Here is a 24,054-nt window from a genome sequence, read left to right as displayed (position 1 = left end):
ATGTTCCCACATGCAATGGTTTTCCTGTGTTCTCTTTCAATTTCTGAGGGTGAAAACCACAACGGCAAGAAAAATGTAGAATGTCACAAAAAATCAAACCAATGGAAAGGAAAACCCTCCTCAAGAGATGAAGTTTCATTAATCCCAGATGAAAGAGAATCATCCAGCCCCAGGAACTCTCTAAGAGACGCACAGAATTATTTTTTTCTGTACGAATTTATGTTTCTGAAAACGCACACACAAACATACCCACCTACATCCACACAAGTTTTTAAGCACAAAACTCTAAACTGTGATAAACATTATCAGTTCTTTTCTTTTCAGGACCCTCTTTGAAAGAGCCATCTTGTAAGAAAGGAAACAACGTCTTGTATATTCTCTATCCCTTTTCATTCAGTTCAAAAACGACAAGACCTGTCATCTCTGATCAACTTAACTAGTCAGGAGCCATGACAACTTTCTCCCTGCCTGACCTATTTCGTCTAATGGGGCCCAATTCTCTGCCCTCTGACAAGCTACCCTCTCTCTTGAGTTCCATTTATAGCAGGGCTTCATGAATGGTTAAATCGTTAGGAATAGATCTGTCTGCCTCACAAGGCTTATTTCCCCTGTTCAATAAATTAAGCCATGGGATCCGAGAGACTGTCCATTTCTGCTTTATTTAAGCTCAGATTCCTCCCAATCCACAAAATACTGCAAATTGACAGATGGGAGCTCAGAACGAGTTCCCACTGCCTGTCCAACAGTCTGTGGTCACTTGTGAGTTGTCTTGGATTTATGCTCCATGGAATACTTGTATGGTCTGTGGGAATTGTCCTCAGCCCTCAATGGAAGTTTAAGATCTGAAATGGAAATGCTTTGGTGAGGAGCCCCTGGGCCTTTGCTAATGGAGAAGGGCCTTCTTTCTCAATCCTCAGGCAAAGGCTGTTGGAGGACAAGTACTATGAGCTTCTCATATGTTTGATCCCTCTCCTCACCTTGAAAGAAGATTTGCAAACTCCATTCACCCACTGTTCTTGTTGCTGTCACACAGGTGACCTCACTGAACAATTGGAGCATTAATGGCCCACAGCTGTCAAAGTGACCCGTGCACTTCACTCCTCAAAGCCTTTCCTCACTTGTTTTTAGATGCCAGAGCCCTGCAGTCAGATCTTTCAAAAAAACAAAAAACAAAACCCACAAAAGTGATAATGCCACTGCCCTGCTGCACGTCCTTCAGTGGCTCTCCATGACCCTCGGGGCCTGCATTGACTGACTTGGACTCACCAGGCGTTTCTCATCTTGCATTTCTGCACCCAGAACAGTCCATGTTCCAATCCTAGTAAACTTCTCCAAGTTTATGAAGGTGCCATGCTGACCCCAGGTCTTTACACATACTCAGGATCTTTCTCTCCTCCCCTACCTATTAGCTGGCTAACTGCTACCCATCATTCAAGTCTCAGTTAAACACAATTTCTGAAAAGCCTTTTCATCGCCCCTTAAACTGGGTAAAGCCTCCATAGCTTCCTGCATTTGTCCCATGCCAGTAGCACACATCACAATGGAGGGGTGGACTGCTATCACTTCTTTTGTTGTCTGACTTTCTTTCCAGATGCTACATTCCACAAAGGGAGATAACTTGTCTGATTTGTCCACTAGTGTATCCACAGTGCTTGTACCTTTTCTGGCATATAACATAACCCAAATAAGACTGGAAATTCTAGTTTCCACCTTTAAGACTATTTAAGCACATTTAAGCACAGAGCCACATCCAAAAGAAACATAAATCAATTTCCAAAAATGGCCTCAAAAAGGAATGCAGAACTTCACTTCAGAAAAATTTACTTTGTCAAACACACACTAAAACTACCTAAGAATCCTCTCATCAGCTCAAGATCCCTTCACCCTGGATTCTTCTTATCGCAAATCTTTCTTTCCAAGAAATCCAGTGTTCCACTAAGTCCCCAAGCCCTTCTTTTTTTCCTCTGTAATTTAGATTCAATTTATTCCTTTCGATTCTCCTCCCCACCCATTTAGATCTCCCCCAGCCATCAGCACCACAAAGAGCTTGAAGCTAAGATGACAAGGACTGGATCTTGCTTGGAAGACAGACGAGGGGGAAGGGATATGTTGATTTACAAGCCTTTTGTGGGTCTTTGTCTCAGAATAATAAGAGTGCGTACTGACTATGGGGAGGCTCTCTGCCAGGTGCTGCAGTGTGTTATCCTCACAGCCATCCTATGAGCTTGACGCTATTATTTTCCCATCCTTCAGAAGAACACTGGGGCTCATGTTGTTAGGTCAGTTGCCCAAGGTGGCACAGGTAGGAAGCAGGAGAGCTGGAATTTGCAGGCAGAGTCCACTGTAAAAATGTCTCCACAGTAGGCACTCAGGAAACATTAGTTGAATGCAGAGACAGGATCCCACCTGGGAACCAGCTTGGAGGCTGGCAAGGCAAAGGGTGTTCAAGCAATTTCTCTGATGAATTAATTGTAAGTGCACGTCAAAGCGGCTTAAAGAGGCTTCGAAATCCAGTTCAAAAATTTGGAATAGGAAAAAGTATGGTTAGATAACATTGTGAGACCAGGTACAAGTGACCATTAAACTCTGTTACAAGGCAAATTTAGTGAGGCAAGTAAATCTAATCTCCCACAAGGGGTTCTTAATCTCATTAAGTTGATCAGAAAATCACTAATATGTTTTACCAGCAGTGCTTCCCAGAAGGGATCACTTACCACACCAGAACACAAAGCTCCATCCTAGCTCAGGTTTGAGATTATTTTTTTCACCAAAAACAGCTCTCTCTGGACCGGAGTTTTTCCATCACAGCACTATTGACATTTGGGCTGGGTAACTCTGTTGCTGGAACTGTCCTGGGTATTGTAGGATGTTTAGCAGCATCCCTGTTCTCTACCCACCAGATGCCAGTAGCACCCTCCTGCTCCTCATTGCAATAAACAAAAATGTCTCTACATATTGCCAAATGTCCACTGAGTAGGGGGAGCGAAATCGCAACCCCTCCAACCCCCACTGAGGTCCACTTCTCTAGACCTGTAATTGTCAAAGTGTGGTCCGTGGACCAAGAGCAACAGCATCTCCTGGGAGGTTGCTAGATGTACACAGTCTCAGGCCCCACTCCAGACCTTCTGAGTCAGAGTCTGCAATTTAACAAGATCCCCAGGTGATTCATATGGACACTAAACTCTGAGGAGCCCTTCTAGGCCCCTAGTTCTCAACCTTGGCTGCAAATCAGAGCACCTGGGCAGCTTTCAAAAACTGCTGATCACATCCCCAGAGACTCTGATGTCATTGATCTGGGGCAGCCTGGGCTTTGGGATTTTTAAAAAACTCCCCCAGTGATTCTAATGTGCATCTAAATTTGGGCTTCTGTTCTGGGTGGTTTAAGAAAATACCCACCCCCCTCCACCTTTGGAAGTGATTTACAACAGCCTATAAACCAGATCCCAGTCTCCAAAGCAATGCTTGTCTCCTTTCCATGAACATTCTTTTTTGATCTCTCATCTAGGAATATAAAATTAAAATCCTTTGATGATAGCTTCAAAAAGCAAGATTTGGCTATAACTAGCTTTTAAAATAATGGTTGGAATGATTTGGGGAAAAAAATGAAGTCATTGACTTAAACTTCCTCGGATAGCTTTTAAAGGAAGAGTCATCAAAATTATCCCTCAAGACCCTGATAATTAAAAAAAAAAAGATCTGTACTTGAAAAAAATAGCAAACATTAAATAGCAAACTCTATCAAGAAAATTGTTTTGCATGAAATGTATAATTATGTAAAGAGATCATGCAAATTGGGAAGCAAAACACTAACACCTTAATAGATGAATAGATAAAGGAAATGAACTCACAATTCACAAAAGTGGATGTATAATTAGTAGAGAAGCATGAGAAAATGTGCGGCCTCACTAGAAATCAAAGGGATGCTCAAGAAAACAAAGGGTTGCCAATTTTCCTCTTAGAAAATTCACAAAGATGAGCGGGAGAATGATCATGAAAAGACACATTCATTCAACAAATGTCGAGTGTCTACTGTTATAGCTCGCACTGCACTAGCCTAGATGGTAAGAGTGGAGGGTTAACAAATAGAGAAAGTCTCAGTCATCGTGGATTTATATCTCTTCCAAGCCAGGTATGCTTTGATGGAAATCCAATCCAAGAAAATATTCATGTGGAAAAAGTTGTGTTCATTTATGACAGCAAAATTGATTAAGAACCTAAGTTCTTACTAGGATTCTAATTGAGCAAACTCTGGTGCAGCCACGTGATGAAATACTATGTACACTGTTTGTGATATAATGAATGATAAATGGAAAACAAAAAAGAATGCAAACAAGAAAAAACTGGAAAAATGCTTCAGGGATTAAGTAAATTTTGAAAATGCTATTTGGTATAGTCCCCACATCCAACACACACACAATGTACACTTGCAAATTTAAAGCTCTAAGGAGCCTTAGAGCTAAGAAAGTGCTTTGTCTTTGCTTAACCCAGTTTTTCTCAATTTATCTGACCATAGGAGTTTTGTTTTCTTTCTCTCCCTTCCCCTCCCTTTCTTTCAAAAGTGAAACTTGTTTCATTATCTCTTGGAACAAGCATTTCTCAAATGAACAAAACCTTGAAGATATGCTGGCACGTACAGTAGTATTTAAGAGTGACGTAAAAATAAAAACCATACATAGGTATATACATAGTGAAGAAAAGTTAATCAAACTGTTAATTTAAGATTTGTGCATTTTCAGTAGCAGGATACAAAATCAACACACAAAAATCAGTAGCATTTCTTTTCTCCAATAGTGAACATGCAGAAGGAGAAATCAAGAAAGCCTGCCCATTTACAATAGCCACCAAAAAAATAAAATACTTAGGAATTGAGTTAACCAAGGAGGTGAAAAATCTCTATAATGAGAACTACAAACCACTGCTGAGAGAAATTAGAGAGGATACAAGAAGATGGAAAGATATTCCATGCTCTTGGATTGGAAGAATCAACATAGTGAAAATGTCCATACTACCCAAAGTGATATACAAATTCAACGCAATCCCCATCAAAATTCCAAAGACATTTTTCTCAGAAATGGAAAAAACTATTCAGACATTTATATGGAACAATAAAAGACCACGAATAGCCAAAGCAATGCTCAGCAAAAAAAATAAAGCTGGAGGCATAACACTACCTGACTTTAAGCTATACTACAAAGCTATAATAACCAAAACAGTATGGTACTGGCATAAAAACAGACACACTGACCAATGGAATAGAATAGAGAATCCAGAAATCAACCCACACACTTACTGCCATCTGATCTTTGACAAAGGCACCAAGCCTATTCAGTGGCGAAGGGACTGCCTCTTCAGCAAGTGGTGCTGGGATAACTGGATATCGATATGTAGGAGAATGAAACTAGATCCGTACCTCTCACCGTATACTAAAATCAACTCAAAATGGATTAAGGATTTAAATATACACCCTGAGACAATAAAACTTCTTAAAGAAAACATAGGAGAAACACTTCAGGAAATAGGACTGGGCACAGACTTCATGAATACGACCCCAAAAGCACGGGCAACCAAAGGAAAAATAAACAAATGGGATTATATCAAACTAAAAAGCTTCTGCACAGCAAAAGAAACAATTAAAAGAGTTAAAAGACAACCAACAGAGTGGGAGAAAATATTTGCAAAATATACATCTGACAAAGGATTAATATCTAGATTATATAAGGAACTCAAACAACTTTACAAGAAGAAAACAAGCAACCCAATTAAAAAATGGGCAAAAGAGCTAAGTAGGCATTTCTCTAAGGAAGATATACAAATGGCCAACAGACATATGAAAAAATGCTCAACATCACTCAGCATCCGGGAAATGCAAATCAAAACCACATTGAGATACCATCTAACCCCAGTTAGGATGGCTAAAATCCAAAAGACTATGAACGATAAATGCTGGCGAGGCTGCGGAGAAAAAGGAACTCTCATACATTGTTGGTGGGACTGCAAAATGGTGCAGCCTCTATGGAAAATGGTATGGAGGTTCCTTAAACAATTGCAAATAGATCTACCATACGACCCAGCCATCCCACTGTTGGGAATATACCCAGAGGAATGGAAATCATCAAGTCGAAGGTATACCTGTTCCCCAGTGTTCATCGCAGCACTCTTTACAATAGCCAAGAGTTGGAACCAGCCCAAATGCCCATCATCAGATGAGTGGATACGGAAAATGTGGTACATCTACACAATGGAATACTACTCAGCTATAAAAACGAATGAAATACTGCCATTTGCAACAACATGGATGGACCTTGAGAGAATTATATTAAGTGAAACAAGTCAGGCACAGAAAGAGAAATACCACATGTTCTCACTTATTGGAGGGAGCTAAAAATTAATATATAAATTCACACACACACACACACACACACACACACACACACACACACAAACCGGGGGGGGGGAAGAAGATATAACAACCACAATTATTTGAAGTTGATACAACAAGCAAACAGAAAGGACATTGTTGGGGGGGAGGGGGGGAGGGAGAAGGGAGGGAGGTTTTGGTGATGGGGAGCAATAATCAGCCACAATGTATATCGCCAAAATAAAATTTAAAAAAAAAAGATTTGTGCATTTTACTTTATTAAAAGTATTTTAATACTGCTAAATTCTGAGAAGGCAAGAAATATTTTTATTAAATTTTGGTGTTCATTAGAACAAGTATATGCATATGAGGGTATTTTTAAAAGTTCATGGAAAAATAGAATTAAAAGATAATACGAATCTTTCCATGAACTTTTTGAAGTACTCTCGTATTTGTTAAGTCAACTTTTGATACACTGCAGATAGATTTCTATGTATCAGTTGTTCACACAAGGTGCTTCTAATGTACTGTCAATATGTACAGATTACTTTGCCCATTTTTTACAAGTTTTGAAAAAGAGTTTAGTGTAAGGAAAAGAGCTCCAGGCAGGCTTTTCATCCCAGATTAGCTATCAACTAGCTGTGTGATCTTGGACAAGAGACTCAACTCCTCTGGATTTTAATTTCCTAATTTCTAAAATGAGCAGTAATACTAAAACTCTAGTTCCATTCATCTTTGAAAATAGCGTTGCTATTTTAAAAGATTATAAGACTTTATAGTTATATCTTTGCCTGATGGTACACCAAAGGCCATATTTTTTATTTGAATACTGAGTCTTTGGACCACGCATTATGATCATTGTTACTGTAAAAACAAAGTCAATCAGCTTTAAGGTGATCTCTATGACATTGTGGTTTCCAGGAATGCATTATCAGAAGGCGGCAGGGGGTGGGGGGAGGGCCTATATTTGTTTCATATATTCTGTTAACTGTATGTCAAGAAATTGGTTTTCCATTCAGTTGTTCCAGAACCCTGGTTGCCACAGACCAGCAGCCAGTGTAGGAGGATTCTGGGTATTTCTGATGTATGCACCATTGTCTCTAGGCCTCCAATGCTAAGGCATAAACAACACAGAAGGATTTTGCCATCTTTAGAATGTCTGAGAACCTCTTGGTTAAGACAGCAGTCTCGTTGACATGTTTATCCCTTTGTCTACCTCTAGGGATTATTGAACTCTGCTTTGGTAGGGAAGTCGTGGGTCAGAATTTCACCAATGAAGTCAGTGGCCACTTTGTAAACAGGGAGGAATGTGTTCTGATGGATGGAGAGAAATGTCCCACAAAATCTGAAGCCACCAGTGGCTTAGATAGTGAGTGGGCTTAGATGATGTCCCTTTCTCCATCAACATCTCACCAAACAAGTTAAATGTTGTATCTCAGCTACTGGCCCCTAAGTCTGACTTGATATACAATACAACAAACTCTAAATACAATAGGATTAAAAAACTTCTTTTGGACTATTTTTTTGAGATTTGACCTGGATATGCAATTTGCCTTTCCTGATGGTCACTCAAAGTCTCCATGTCCTGCACATAACACTACTTAAATCTAGATTTCAGGTGCAGAATTTTACCAAAACAAATGTCCTGCTCTTCGTGCTTTCCTGATCTTGCCTATTTCAAAATAGCTATTGGTAGGAACATTTCAGTGTTCACTTCAGCCACCACAGCCTTCATGAGGTGCAAAAGCCAATTCTGGTGGATATTTCATAGTTTAGGAAAAAACTTTTCTAATTTTTTTATGTGGGGTTTTGTTTCTCTGACTTTATGCATGGCTGTTGGGATATAAGAAGATTTTGGGTTTGGAGTCGCTTGCATGCACATCCTGTTCCCAGACCTTGGGTGTGTGGTATCCCTCAGGAGCCTTACTTGTAGCTTGCTCAGGGTGTGATCGTGAGGACTGCTTTCGGATGATGTGTGTGAAGGTGCTTTGTGAACTCTACAGGACTCCACAAATGCCAGGCGTTTGTCTTATTTCCAGTGTCCTCTAACAAACTCCAAAGCTTTAATGAATTCGCTCTGGGCACGTGGTCAGCCATTGCATATGGAACTGGAGCATGAGGCGCTGCCTTTCTCTTAACTACTTTTGAGTGTCACTGTGTTTATGGCTCTATGATTTAGCACCATGTAGGAGGAAGTAATCATTGCACCGCCCCCAAGTGTCTGGTTAAAGGACCAAGTGCAGACAAGTGTTGAATGGACTCCATTTCCCACATGATGTATGTGGGGCCACTGCAACTATGAGTAATACAGCTATAAATGGGTCATGGCAAGGCGTAAACATCACATGCTCCTCGTCCTGGACTAAGGGTGACACAAGGGAGATATTTGGTGTATCATCCCTGTACCAGCCAAGGTGCGCCTTTCCCAAATGTAAACTAGAGATTGGGCTCCCTTGTCATTTTTGATTTGGGTACAAAAGATGTGTGGGGCAACTGGAGAGTGACTTTTCAGCAGGGTGCCTCACCTTCCCCATCACTCTCACAAATGTCCCCTACAGGAGAACAGGACACAGGAGAATAGCTGACAGCTGTCGTCTAGGCAGCAAAGCAGTGTGGTCCTGGAGACCGCCCAACATGCTTGCATTCCAACACTCCCACAAACAAGTGTGCTTGACGGCATGGGCAATTTTAGCTCTGGATCCCTTCCCATTGTTTCCCATTTCTAAATCCAAGTCCTGCCACAGAGTGGGGAGCCCAGGTCCCTGAATTCTTGAATTTTTGTATTCTGATATCATATAGACATTCTGAGCATGTGCTGAGTCCCCCAAGGCTAGGGATGGAGACTCTGGCCCTCTGGGAGCTATGCACTCCATTTGGGAAGGACCGTATCTGACCTTACCCATCAGCAGAGTACTGTATCCAGGCTTTCTGGGCCCTCCTAATTTCTACTGGGACCCAGGAGGAGCAGGGGAGCTGGAAGGAACAGAGTGACGCACAGGTGGACAACTGCAGTGGTTCCTCTGTCCTGTCTACTACCTCCTGTCTGACTCCTTCTACAAGGAAGACTCAGGTCACATTGCAGACTGAATGAGGTAACATTAGTGTTGGAGTGCCTGGCACATAGTAGGTGCTCAAAACTGGAAGACTCAGGTCACACCACATTGCAGACTGAATGAGGTAAAATTAGTGTTGGAGTGCCTGGCACATAGTAGGTGCTCAAAACTGTCACCATCACCGGCAGCTGTTTCTCCGCCCCCATATGAAGCACAGGGTAATGGCACTGGCCCAGTGTCCTCCTCTTCAACAGAGTTTTACAGGCTCCCCTAGGCTCTCAGGTATAGTGAGAAGGGGAAGAGCACAATTCCCCCAGGGCTAGCATTGCATAAAGAATTCCATGCATTTATTTTTCCAAATAATATGGTCTTCTCACAGTGGCTGTGATGGTCTTGGCAAACTGGATCAAGGTTTCCTTATGTTTACTAAACTCTCTCACAGTCAGAGAGGTCCACAAGCTGAACCCAGTCATGAAGGGCACTTATGGCTTTTAAGCAGTCACTGAAGGGTCACTGCAAATGACTTATCCTATATTTCTTTGTATAGCCATAATTTTGCCTATGTGGGACAGGTATATGGTGATTAGAGTCCATATCAAGCCCATCACATAAATGGTACCAATTACTGGTTACAGATGGTACTCCACAGGGTGAACACTTCTTGGACAGAAATTATATCTCATAAAACATGTTTCCGTGCTGCTCAGAGAAGCCCAAGGAATGTCTTGGCTTCAAGAGCATCTTGTCATGGGTCTCTCACTTAGCCAGAGAGACTGGCCATATGTCACCCAGCACAGTGAGCACAGTAGTAAAGTGGCTAGAGCATACCCTGGTCATGATGGGGCTATGGCTGGGGCCTAGGGCAGCATGGTGGGGACATAGCTCATCAGCTTAACACTTCTGGCTTACAGCATCTGTGGCCCCTCGCTCACGCCTGCGGCCTTACATTGAAGAATGTGAGTTTGACTGTAACTCCAACTCCAGGTCTTCTGTTCTCATTTCTCCTGTGGACCAGAGCATCAGTCCCTGGGCCCCTGCTGTAAGTCAGGTGCCATTATGGGCAATGAGATATAGAAAGGAATATGTTCATATCGTTCAGAAGGTCACAGCCTAGTGGCAGGACACCTATAGTGGGAAACATATGAGAGGAGTGAGATGATGCATATAAGCAAATAATTACAATTTGGCATGTTACATGGAGAGTCATAGGGAGGCAGAATTTTCATCAAAAGTTATTAGCAAAGAGGGAGAGTCCTGAAGGCTCTTGCATCTTATAGCTTAAGCAGTAAGTGGTCCACTGAACTCGGGGTGCAGGGTACGTGAAGGAGAATGGTCAGACACAGGACTGACATGGTTCCCCAAGAGGGCTGTGAAATTGCTGGTCACTCAGAAACCCTGGGCTGGGGAGGAGGTGGTGTCTTACTTTCTCTTGGTCATGGTCAAGGACCAAAAATTCGTAATTTCTGAAAAAAAGAAAAGGAAACAACCTAAATATCCATTGATAGATGAATAGATAAAGAGAGTGTATGAATATGTATACACACACACACACAATGGAATACTCTTTGGCCTTGAATATGAGGAAAATTCTTCAATATAATACAACATGGATAAATCCTGAGGACATTATGCTAACTGAAATAAGCCAGTCATAGAAGGACAAATACTGCATGACTCCACTTACACGAGGTAGCTAAAATAGTCAAACTCATAGAATTAAAGAGTGAAATGTTGGTTGCCAGGGGCTGGAGGGTGGGGGAGGGGGAGATGGGGAGTTACTAATCAATGGGTATAAAGGTTCAGCCAAGCAAGACCAATAAGCCCTAGAGGTCTGCTGTACAACACTGTACCTAGAGTCAACAATAATGTAATGACCACTTAATTTGTTAAGAGGGTGGTAGATCTCGTGTTCTTATCACAATAAAATAAAATGATAGAGAAAGACAACAGCCTCTGCTGACTGCTGTTGATAGTGTTTTCAGTTTTGCTGTCATCAGTACCTTCCTACCTTTCTCTCTGATTCAAGAACCACCCAAAACTTCCCTGTTAGTGCAGTGGAAAGTGCCCCAGAGTCAGAACACCTGAGTTAAAATCTCAGCTTTTCCATTTACTAGCTATGACACTTTGAGCTAGTCACGTTGCTTTTTGAACCTCTATGTATTTCCTTTTTTTATTTTAATAAACTATTATTATGGAATAATTTTACAAAGATAGCAAAGAGTTCCCATATACCCTTCACCCAGTTTCCCCTAATGTAATCTCACATCACAGTGGTACATTTATCATCGAACCTCTATGTGTTTCATCTCAGCAATGACAATAACACAACCTGCATCACACCAATGCTATAAATGTTCAGTGACATAATGGGCTTTGTGCTGTCTAAAGAAATAGACACACACACACACACAAAAAAAAAAAAACCAGGGGGGAAGAAGATATAACAACCACAATTACTTGAAGTTGATACGACAAGCAAACAGAAAGGACATTGTTGGGGGGGAGGGAGGAGAGGGAGGAGGGAGGGAGGTTTTGGTAAGGGGCAACAATAATCAACCACAATGTATATCGACAAAATAAAAGTTAAAAAATAAAATAAAATAAAATAAATTAAAAAGAAAAGAAATAGACAGGAAATCAAAGCTTTCTAAAAGACTTCTGCTGCAGGCTTCTCCACAGGGCTCACTGGCCGGAACTGGGTCCCATGGCTCTCCTTAGCTGTAAGAGAGATTGAGAAATAAAGTATCTTGCTCACCCGCCTATGTAGTAGAGAAAAGCAAGGGTTGTGGAGAGCGCCAAACTGTAGTTTCTGCTCTATCAGAGGGAGGACCCTTGTCTGTGGCATTTTTTTCTCCAGCCATTGGTAATAAAAAAAGGGGGGAGCATTCCATTTCTTAGAAAGGATTCAGCCCATTCACATAAGTAGAACATGCAAGGAATGACACCAAAGATGAATGGAAAGCAAATGTCTAATAATGTTCAAGAATACCTGCATCACAAGTACTTTGAAAACAAATGGCACTATATCAATGAGCTACTGCTGCATAACAAACCGCCCCCCAAATTCAGTGCTTAAAACACAGTCATTTCATATTCTAGCTCATGAGTTTTTGGCTCAGCTGATCTTGTCTGGACTCACTTATGTGTCTGCAGGTCATCTAAGGGCTCTGCTCAGGACGGGGCCCAGCTGGGTCATTTTAGTTGGGGTGGCTCTGCTCCACATGTTTCTCATCCTTCTCCTGGGATCAGAAGGCTAGCCTGGGCCTGTTCCGGCAAGGGTAGAGGTGCAAGAGAGGAAACAAAACTTGTGATACCTCTTGAGGCGTAGGCTCAGAACTGGCACACCATCACTTCTGCTTTATTCTGTTGGCCAGAGCAAGACATGTGGCCACACTCAGGCATGAGGAATTATACCCCACCTACAATGGGAGGAGCCTACAAAATTACATGGTGATGGGGATGGATATAGGGAGGGGCAAAGAATCAGAGCCATAAATGCAAAACACACAAGGAATGACACCAAAGACTAATGGAAAACAAATGTGTAATAATGTTCAAGAATCCCTGCATTCACCTCAGGCACCAAAGGCCTTATAAATCATAATCATAACATTAGTATTATACTCTAATCCTTCAACTGGAAGCCATACTAATAAAGTTTTGAATTACCTAAATCACTAGAGCCAGAGATGATGGTCACATCTTCTACTCATAGTTCACCTTACATTCATGGAATCAAGAGATGACATTTCCAAGTGAAAATGGGGTCTTGATTTTGACTTATAATTATCATATTGATTTATAAGCTGTCCCAAGAAATATTTCATGAAAACTAAACTAATGATGAATCTGGAGGACATTATGCTACATGAAATAAGCCCAGCATAAACTGCATGATCTCACTTATATGTGGAATCTAAAAAAATCGAACTCATAGAAGCAGAGAATAGAATGTGGTTACCAGAGGCTGTGGGTTGGGGGATGGGGAGATGTCGGTCAGAGGACACAAAGTTTCAGTCACACAGGAGGAATATGTTCTGGAGATCTATTGTACAGCTTGGTGACTATAGTTAATAATAATGTATCCTTGGAAATTGCTAAGAGATTATATCTTAAATATTCTCACCACAAAAATAAGTATGGGAGGTGATGGATATGCTAATTACCTTGATTTAATCACTTCACAATGTATGCATATATCAAAACACTGCATTGTACGCTGTAAATATATATAACTTTTATTTGTTAATTATGCCTTAATAAAGCTGGGGGGAAAACTAATGGTTCCTTTGGTTTTTCTTTTGCAGGTTTGACGTGAAGAATTATAATGGAAGAAAATGGATTCAAATGAATATAGCTCACTAAAAAATTTTATATATTTGTATGAAGATCATGAACCTCCTGAATGCCTGAGACTCTAGCAGAAATGGCCTCTTTGTACATTTATATCTCTTTCTTGTAGTTGGTTGCATTTCTCACTTTAATTTATCTTCATTTTTGGCACCTTGCAGAGCAAATCAGCCTATGAATTCACTACCTGGAGGGTATGGTTTTGAGGAGGGAAATGATTTTATGGAGACAGATATAGCAATGTGCATAACAATGATTTTGATGGAAAGTTCTCTAAGCTACTTCCCACAGTATTTTGGTCTATATTTGGAATGGATTTTAGTTCTTCACCTTTTAAATTATGTCAATAAACTTTTTATGAGTTCAAATAAATATTTGAGTAAATGTAAAATGTGAATATGGACTAAATTAATTTTCATATCTTCAGATAGCTACATATTCTTTAACATGGAGAGAAATGGGATATAAGAGTCAGCCAAATCTCATATGGCCTAAGTGGGGGCTTCTCATTCTGAATTATTGGATACCATGGTAAAACTATAGCTGACTGATCATTGCATATGAAGTTAAATGTTGCCTGACAAATTGGATATTTTTGATATTCCTCCTCTGAGAATGACCTTTATGGTGAGTGCATTTTACTTCCATAGAGGCTTAGAAATTCCCCTCACCCAGATGGAATTAGGGTTCATTATGAACACAATAAAGCAAAGCTGAGGGATCAGAACAAAAGTGAGGGGCAGAGCATACGTTAGCTGTCCAAAGAAAGAGGGAACGTGTCTGGTGCTGCTAAGATGGAGAATCTCAATGTCAACTTAATCAGTGTCCAGTAATATCAGAAACCAAAAAGAATCACCTGTACTCCTCTAGAGCCTTAGGCTCTTCTGAAATGTCTGAGCAACATTGCAGTATGAAGATTTGAGGGACCAGGTTATCATAACCACGTGTTTGAAAAGCAAGCGTGTCAGCTACCTGATATGCAGAGACCTCAATGCCATCTCTTGAGCTAAATGAGTTTAATTTTTGCTTCAGACCCAGCCATTGTAGATAATCAGATGCTCTATCACTTTTCTCTTTGGTAGAGACTGGTTTCCAAAAGCAGGACTATCATTGCCTACATGAGGGACTGGCTGCAGAGTTGGTGAGCCTGATGAGTTAGGTTTTTCCGCAAGGGTGCCCATCTGGTCGTAGGTCCCAGGCATTTTACGGGCTGTGGTTTATCCTGTGATCAACATGTGGGGTGAGGAAGATCAGTCAGAACAAAATGTGCCAACCGAGTCATCTGCCAGAAGAGCAGGTGAACAGCTTCTGTAGAATATGGCCTTGGGTTCCCTCAGACCCTCTCGCTCCTTCCTAATTGGATTAGTTGGATAGGGTTACAAAATTTACCTCAACATTCATTTCACTTAAATGTAAGTCATCTATGATCACTTTCAAAGTTAAGTTCCTGTTTCATGTTACAAAACTGTTTTCATGTTTTAAGGCAGTCCCCCAAGGCAAATCTGCAGCAGAATGCAGACCAAAATCATTAGACAAATTCAATGGATTTTTTGAGAGTTTTAAGTATTTTGTTAAGCCTCAAATTCACTATTTGTAGGATTTAGGAAGTTCTATATTCTATCATTCATTGGACAGTACATATAGTGTAATATAAGAAAAGACAGAGTCTTTGCTTTCGATGAAGTTATAGTTTTAAACATTCACACATTTCACACTAAATGGCTCTTTAAAAACCCATAAGTCAAGTTAAAGCAGCCTTCTTTATGTTACAGGTTTGTAAACAACCAATCATTATGCAACTTTTCCATGGGAGAGAAACAAGGTTGAAAGTTCATTAAGAGAGAGCAAAAAACTAGAAACAACACCGGTTTAAGTAAAGCATAAGGCACCACATCGTTTTTGGTGTGCGTGCTGTAAAGTCCTGCAAGGTGACTACCTTTGAATGCAATACAACATTCACTACACCCACATCTCCTGGATGCCCGGTATGTCAGGCTCTATGCTATAGTCTGGGGGAACACGGAGCAAATCCATTCTGAAAATCACCTTGCTTAAAACAACCCCTTAGACGCCTCTTTCTTTCCTCCCCCATGTATGGGATTTTTCTATATTGTGCTCGAGGTGTGAATGAAAGGAGAAGGCCCTGCTGGGTTCAGGACTGTGTGGGACACTTGGAAAGCCTCTCCTTTTGGAGCATAAGCCATCAGGTACGCATAAGGCTCTCACAATCATCTCAACCCCCTCATTTTGTAGGATCTTTATATTTCACGAACACAGATTGGAAGGTAATTAGCTTTGTTTCCAAGGTTACTTGCTGAGTAGCTGAATGACACAGTAGTATTTTAAAAGTTAGGCTCAGGGTATGGGGAATGATGATTACCCAAATGAATCCTTCATTTTTAACTAGAGTCGTTAAGAGGATTTACAAAAAGGCTTCCATTGTGATTAGGTCCATGTAAGGAACACTACTAATTTGAATGTGCCATCCTCTGAAATCCCCTCTCCTATATTCTTGGGCTGACCTAGAATGAGGGTTTTCCCCTCAGGAAGGAGAACAGGGCTCATTTGGATTCAAGGACTACAGGCTGATCAATTAAAACTAGTTCCCTTTGATGGCCTGTGGCATTATCCCATTGCTTTGCAATCTACCTCGAAATAGAAACTGTGTTTAACTTGATAATTGATGCTCCCTTGGGATTCTAACCTGCTGCTTGATGTGTGCATTATTGTGGCCCATCGCCAGTTCTTTGCTTCACATACCATTAATGACATTTCTGTGCTTCTCCGGAGGAGAGGCTGTATTATCATAACATTCAGATGCAGTCATGTACACTATTCATTCAACAAGCCACACATAGAGCATTCACTGGGGGAGAAAGAGCCCACCAGCACGTCACCAGGCTAAGAAAGCCCTTGCAGCTTATGCACTGAGTTTATTTTTTCTCTAAGCAAATGATCAGGCTTGTTTAGATCCCACACTGAAGGCAAGTGACACTGTCAAAAAAATATATATGCTGATTATAAAAGAGGGGACTCAGCTGTAAAATAAGATTACAGCCTTAACAACATCATCACCTAAAGGTGTTCTTCAGAGAAAGAAAAACAACCTCAATTAAGCAATCATTTTCAGATTCTGGGATGCACTCGGTCTCATATCCTTCACCCCATGCTTGTTTATTAAAGGAGAAAAATCAATCCCTTAACATTTGACTTCTCCTGAGCAAAATAATTCAGTGACACCACTGAGTAGGAGAGACAGCACTATCAGATAACAAGGCTTTTTTTATGGCTAGCTCTTCCCTGGTTCAGTGAGGATATATTAAGATGCAGATTCCATCGGGAAGAAGGCTTGCCTCTTGGGCTTCAAATGCCTGTAGATGAACTGCAAAGAAAAAGCAGGTCTGCACTCTGAAATCTAATTTTCAAATCTGATTGCAAGTTGGGAGGAGCGATGTGTAGGCAGGATTTATGTTGCTGTATGGTGGCTGATGTTCTCTAGGCATACAAAATGGGTGTCTAGACTTCTCTGGAAACTCTTCCTACTCCTTAATATTGCTCATGCATCTGTAGTGCGCTAGACCAGACAGGGTCCTGGAGGAATTTCTTTTCAGTAGCATTTTGGGACACAGCAACATCCAACCCACCCACCCGTGCAAGCCACAGTACTTTATGGCTAATGAAAAGATTTAGGCAAAAAACAAACAAACAAACAGAAAACAGGGAAGGCTTTGTTCTTGATTTATGGTTTTGTTTTGCTTTGTTTTATACTGTGTCTTCTGGCTCTGGCCACATGCAGAAAAATTCTTGGGCTCAGGCAATCCTCACCCTCCTCACCCAGCTGGAGGTGAGTTCTCCTGCATTTGGTAGGAGAGGATGAGCATCTGTAGAAACCAAAGGAGACATATCAACTACTAGGAGGCCAGACACCCATCAGGGCATGGGAATTTCTGCTTAGTATTAGAAATCAGGCCTTTGCTTAGTGTTCTAAAATCATCTGGGTGAATCCAACTTTATTACAATTTCTTTAAAATGTCTTGTTGCATTTATTTAAATTTGCAGATGAGGAAACAGGAAATAACATAGCTGTCTCTAGTGATAAAATAATAACAATAGTACATAGACCAAGACTTCTTAAATCTTAAAAGAACAAACACGCCCCCCAAAACCCAACCCTTCAAACATTTTTTTTTTCCAAATCTTGAATTCATTGCCAGGCATCGTAGCTGTGATAATCATGACCCAGGAGGGGAGGGTGTGAGCTCTATTTGGAATCCAGGCAAAACACACGATGGGCAATTCAGAAGGAGGAATTAACCAGGAGAAATGGCCCTTAATGAGAGACCCACTGGACTCCAAACTCGGTACTTAGATCCTGGTCTACTACAGGGACCACAACCAATAGACTCAACATTTTGGCCCCACTTTGCTTGTTGCTTGCTTATTTCCCTAGACTTTTCCTAACATATTTCCTTATCAGCTTGGGAAGGAAATCACCCCCTCTCTGTCGTGTAGTATTAATTTCCTCTGAGAGCAAATTCCACCAGAGGCTTTACCAATATCTGCCACCCTGAAGTCATTGGTTTCATTTGGCCCTGGATAGAAAATGAACCGTGGGAACTGGCATGTTTTTCAATGAGAGGTCATTGAGAACAGTGCTGGCAACGGCCCGTTGAATCCCCCAGACCTTTCCTTTAGAGGCTGAATGGAGGCAATGATTTCTAACAGATGCTCCATTAGGCAAGACCTATATCTGAAAGCTTTGTTGATTCAGGCACTCGGTAATTAAGTTGTGGGCCAGTGAGCACATTATCTGCAATCAAACATGTCCCTGATCAGCGATTAGATGGGTAAACATGTGACCTCATTGTCTGAACCAAAGGATGATTATATAATAGTCTCTGGTCCTCAGATATTGTAGTTATTTGCCAACTTTTGATCCCAGTAAATAAGTTGAAATCACTTGCTGTGGTTCTGGGAATCAGATTTGTAGGATAACAAGCTCTTCCTCGGGAGGCCTGATGCACTGCATCTGATTACCAATGTGCTGGGAACTCTACATCTGCCCACACACAAGGTCGTAGGGAGGTGGAAGCTGCGGAGAATGACTGAGGGGCGGCCCGGTGTCACATGACTTTACCCAAACAGGGACATGACAAAGAACGTCTGTTTTATAAACTTCAGAGCTTTCTTGCTGCATAAGAAGAACAAAGAGGAAAGCATATAGGAGGGCAAGGGGGTGGGGGAGGGAGAGAAACAGAATGAGAAAGACAGAGAGGAGGAGGAGGGAGGGTGATTTGCTCCTCGAGCCCTTTGGCAGGTCACCAAGAAAGATTTGGTGGCTTCTCTGCGGTCTACCTGAGCAGGGGAAGCCTATCTGCTTCATGCACAATCGAACACTCATCATCTATTTTCTTCTGAAGGGTAAGGAGGGTGCGCGGGAGCTTCCAAGTGTGGGTGGTGAAGCCAAGCAAGGACTAGGGGATGATCTGGCTTGTGGTGATCCAAGACATCTAAATGTCACATAGTCTCCATGTACATGTGATCTGGAACTGCCCTGGGGTGACTCAGGCCCCAGCCTTTCCTTAATCCCCTATTTGCTCGCTTTACCCCAGGGAGATTAACACGGCCGCAGCCTGCTTTCAGCGTCTTAGGGGCCAGCACCACGCAGAGCTCAGTCTCGCGGCTCGGATTCATGCGTATGTCAATCCTGGCTGCCATATTAGAAACAGTAACAATCACTTAAAATGGCTGCATGTGTTTTTAAAACTAAAACTGCAGCAAAGTGAATAGGCGATGAGCACCATCCAGCAAAGGGCCAGGTGTCGTTGGAGGAAAAAATACTGCACTGTAGAGTCTCTTCCCCTGGACACTTCCAAAGTAGTCTATGGGAGTTTTGATGAGTACGTTTGAGGGCGATCTTGTAGGAAAAGAATGCCCAACACGGATTTAAATAGTAATCTATATATCTAGGGACTGAAGTCATGATTCAAATCATTTTGACTTAATTTTAATATATCCCGTAATCCAAATTCCCCTCTCTAAATCAGAAGTTACGATTTAGGCAAAAGTCCAGGGTAGTAAGCACGTGAATACACTTTTAATTTTTTTTTTTTTTTTTTTTTTTTTTGCTTCTGTCTTAGTTTGCTTTCCCCAGCAGCAGACTCTAAGATGAAGATTCAGGGAGAACTAGCTTGTTTGGGCAAGGAAGGAAACACCAGTAGGGAACTGGGGAGGTGAGAGGAGGCCAGGAAGGCAGCTGAAGAGGGGGGTCACTGGAGCTCAATCCCACTGGTGAAGCTCTGGGAGTCTGGATGGAGCACACGCTTCAGAGTGAGCCCAGCCGAGGATGGAGGGAGCTAGAGTATTTATGCACCAACTCCCGTCCTTTGATCAAGGGCCACCTGTGGCACACGGCAGGCAAAGTACACTTTGCAGGTCAGGGAAAGTCCCTGACAAGGGAATGCAGTGGTTGGCAGGTTGGAATCTAGGTCATGTGCACTGAAACACAGTAGCCAGGAGGACATGGGTGAGGTACAAGGCCCATTATGGCTTCTGTGTATGCATGGCAAAAAATAAAATTCATCTTGTAGTAGATCACAGAACACATTTTCTACTGAAGGTGAGACTGGCTAAATATACATCATTACTTTAATTGAGGAAGTGAATCAAAGTGAATCATTCCTGGTATTTTCCAGCTAAAAATTAGTGAGGGGCATAACACATGCTGGATAGGGGTGTGGCATACTTGTTTTTTTTCCTACAAGGGCACCCATTTTGGTAACAGTACTGATGATGCAAACAGTTTAAAAAATAGAAACTCTACAGAACATCCTATTTCACCTAATCTCACAAACATCCCTCCCCTCCTTCAAATTTTCTAAACCACATTTTCATCATAATGCAATAAAGCCAGGAAGGCACATATCTATAGATATATAAATCTATCTCTATATAACATGGTTAATGTTAGCTCTCCATGTACAATTAATGTACAAGATTACTATCACTATGAAGACTTGTTTTTGTTTTTAAAATAGATGTGTCCCTAGAAAAACAGGTGATCAGACCCAATATCTCTTTCCTGTAAAAACATCACGTTTTCATTCATTTTGAAAGCTACAATAAAATAGCCTCATGGTTTAAACCCCGTGGCCCTAAAGCACCCCACACTTTCCCTTGCTCTTATTTGTGTAAGTCATTGCAAAACTGTATATGACCTGGGGTTTAAGTATCAGTTCAATAAGAAAGTATCCTTGAATAAATTGATGAAAGAGAGAAAGAGAAAGAGGACTTGAACATGACGTGTAATCGATATCAATGATTTGGTAGCCTGCTAGGCTCTGCAGTGAAAATAGCAAATGAGGTTATAGCATCAAGAAGGAATTAGGAAATGAGACTATCAGCAATTAAAATGTGGTTGAGTAGATCTTTACATGATGTCCTGGAAAGCCCTGAGGTCAGGGGGTGGCAAGCAAGTCTATTCAGTTGAGTGGCTTTCATGCCACAGTGATTTGGAGGGAACACAGAAAAGGTAGAAGACAGTTTCACCACTGTAAAATGGAAAAATATCTTAAAAGTAGCAGAAAGATCTAGGTGTCCCCCAGTGCTTTTTCCCCTTCTTCCTCACTAATTGAACCCTGAATTTGCTGAATTTTAACTGGGTGTATTGGCCATATCTCTTGCAGTTTTCAGTGGCCCTGTGACTAAATTCTGGCCAAATTCATTAGGCAAAAATAGCATTTATAACTCCTAGTAAGTATTCTTGAAGGGAGAGTTCAGGTACTTCTTTCTCCTTTTTTTCACTTTCCTTCTAGCTGCAATGCAGATGTGATGGCTGGAGCAGGCGTGGCCATCTTGCACCATGAGGTGGAAGCTGTGTGTTAATAGGAGCCAAGGTCTGTACAACCACAGTGCTAGACTTGGATTGCCTACATTTCTGAGAGAGGACAACAAAACTTCTTTCTTGTACTTTGGGCTTCTTGTTACTTACTGGAGAACCTTATTACAACTAATACAAAGGCTATTTTTCCTTGGAAATGAGTATAGGATCTTGTGAGTTATTTGCTGGAATAGATTTTCTTTTGTGGCTAGCAATTAAACTCATTTATTATGTTCAAAGGTCCAGACATTCTGTGTGCATCCCTGCTTCCCTGTACAGAAAGGACAGATACTTGCCACCAGGGGCAGCTAGAGCTGGGCACATGCACTAAGGCAGTCCATTCAGGCATTTGAATATGGACAAGGAAGCAGTGGACAATTTAGAATTCATTAGAATCCATTCTAGGTTGACAGTCTAAAGGGGCAGTACCTGAAGCGAGGTTCAGTACCAGGCAGTGGTACACTGGTGTCCTATCCAGACTCTCCTGTGGCTTGATTTGGTGATCGTTCTGTTGTACTCAACCCTTTCTCTCCTACTGTCTTTCCAACCCCACTTCTCCAACACTCCCACTGAATATGTCAACTATTCAGTATCCTTCCAATGATGGGTCAGTCTCTACTACTTGTAACCCTGAACTGTAACTCATAAAGAAATTGATATCTGGGAATGAGTGGCAACAAACAGCCTTAGGGAAATGGGACCTGGGTGAGGCTGAAGGTGGTGTTAGGGGTGGGACTCTGCCAGCCACTGACAGAGCAGCAAATTAAATAATCATCTATGGTCATCTGGAATAATGTACTCATTGAAGACTTGTTCCTCTCTGGACTATCCCATATCCATTGGCAGCGTCAAATGTGAAAGCCACTCTCATGAGGTGGGATCATTTCTCACCTGGTAGGAGAGAGGAGGCAAACAGCTGTAGGCCCCAGTCTCTCCCACCCTCCTCCAAAACTCACACCACTCCACCACTATCTAACTTAAGAGCACCAGGCCTCCTCTAATTAGGTCCTAAATTCCTCTTCCCTCGTATATCATAAGAATTGCAGACCACCATATTGCCTTCCCCTTCTGTGCGTCATTCCCCCATGGCTCTGCATATCCCCTATTCATCCTCACCCCCAGCCCTCCCCAACTCCTTTGAGGTGCCCTCAGCAGCTTTTGGTTGGCAATCAGCAAAACCCCTTCTGTCCTCTGTCTCTTCTCTGATGAACCCCTGAGCACAGGGCTCGCCTAATGGAGCACAAGACTTGTTCTAATGGACGGCTTTCTCCTGAGGACATTACTTCCCTTGCGACCCTCTCAAATGGTGGCTGTTTTTATTTTTACCTTCATCTCCCATGTATTACAGGGCACGCAGAGGGGTAGATGTCTTCTTTGCTCTTCATTGCTTGTTCCAGACCATTCCTCCCTCCTTCAAGCCCCACCCCCCAGATTTGAATCTTATGTCATCAGACTACATGCCCACTAGCCTTCCTTGTTAGAGTTTTCCACTCTCACTCATTTATTGAGGCTTTCATCTTGGCTATCTGTTATTCTCTCCAGCACTGCTTTATTGCTTGAGGATTTCTGTATATGTATATTCCTTCCTATACCATAGTTTCTCAGTTCCTTGAAATCTCTCTTGTGGTTCACTCTACCTCAACCACTCATTCTCATGTTCAACATAGACCTTAGTCATTACTAATAATTGCAATTCCTCCATAATCTGTTTCAAACATCCATTTTCTGACTAAAACCTCCTACATTTACAGCTCACATCCTCTGGTTCCCAGACTCCAACAATCCAGCCACAGCATGCAGTGAGAGAACAGAAAAGGAATTGGCAGTGTTGGATTTAACCAGGCTGGGAGAATGGAATGGTTGACCAAGGAAATTAAGTTGGATACAAAAGAAAATGAGGACCTGTTGGAGAATATGAGTGAAAAGATAGTACAAATAAGTCAAGGGATTGTTATAGGAAGTCCTTTGTTTGATGAGGTCATTCCTGAGCCAGTTACCCATGCATACAATTATTGCTCCTCAGTTCCAAATCCACCCTTCTCTGCCATGCCTTGTGATACTAGGGCTGGACCCTGTCAACATTTCTCCTTTGCCAACTAGTACAATGTTAGCATTGTAAGTAGAGGGGTACTGGAAGGTCACTGCAGAAGGAAGGGCTCTTCTTGATCCTCGTGTGCCTTTTCTTGCTTCTTCAGCATGTCGCACCCAGTGAACTGCAAGACACCCAGTGTGGTTCATCACACAGAAAGTTTCAGTGCACCCCCACTGGTGGTTTCTCAGCAAGTTCTGCCAGCCTCCCAACAGGTGGCTTCCCAGGGAGTTTCACTAACACTCTTAGCAGTTGGTTTCCTGCTTGCCCTATCTGACCTGTGGCAACTCGGTGAACTTCTCCACAATCCAGTGGACTACAGTCA

At 41.8% G+C, this 24,054-nt stretch overlaps 1 protein-coding gene across 4 annotated transcripts in view; it reads left to right on the top strand.

The window, feature by feature from the left end:
- SMPX (small muscle protein X-linked) overlaps positions 1 to 14,152 on the top strand; it is a 55,368-nt gene extending 41,216 nt beyond the window's left edge. For all 4 annotated transcript variants that reach the window (XR_010022385.1, XM_063083855.1, XM_063083856.1 and 1 more), the window contains one exon: positions 13,719 to 14,152. The gene's annotated coding sequence lies outside the window, so the exon portion shown is untranslated. The remainder of the gene's footprint in view (positions 1 to 13,718) is intronic.
- Positions 14,153 to 24,054: the final 9,902 nt, after the last annotated feature.

Source organism: Cynocephalus volans, chromosome X (genome assembly GCF_027409185.1).
Source record: "Cynocephalus volans isolate mCynVol1 chromosome X, mCynVol1.pri, whole genome shotgun sequence".
Lineage (NCBI taxonomy): Eukaryota > Metazoa > Chordata > Mammalia > Dermoptera > Cynocephalidae > Cynocephalus > Cynocephalus volans.
This window is presented reverse-complemented; position numbering and strand designations above follow the sequence as displayed.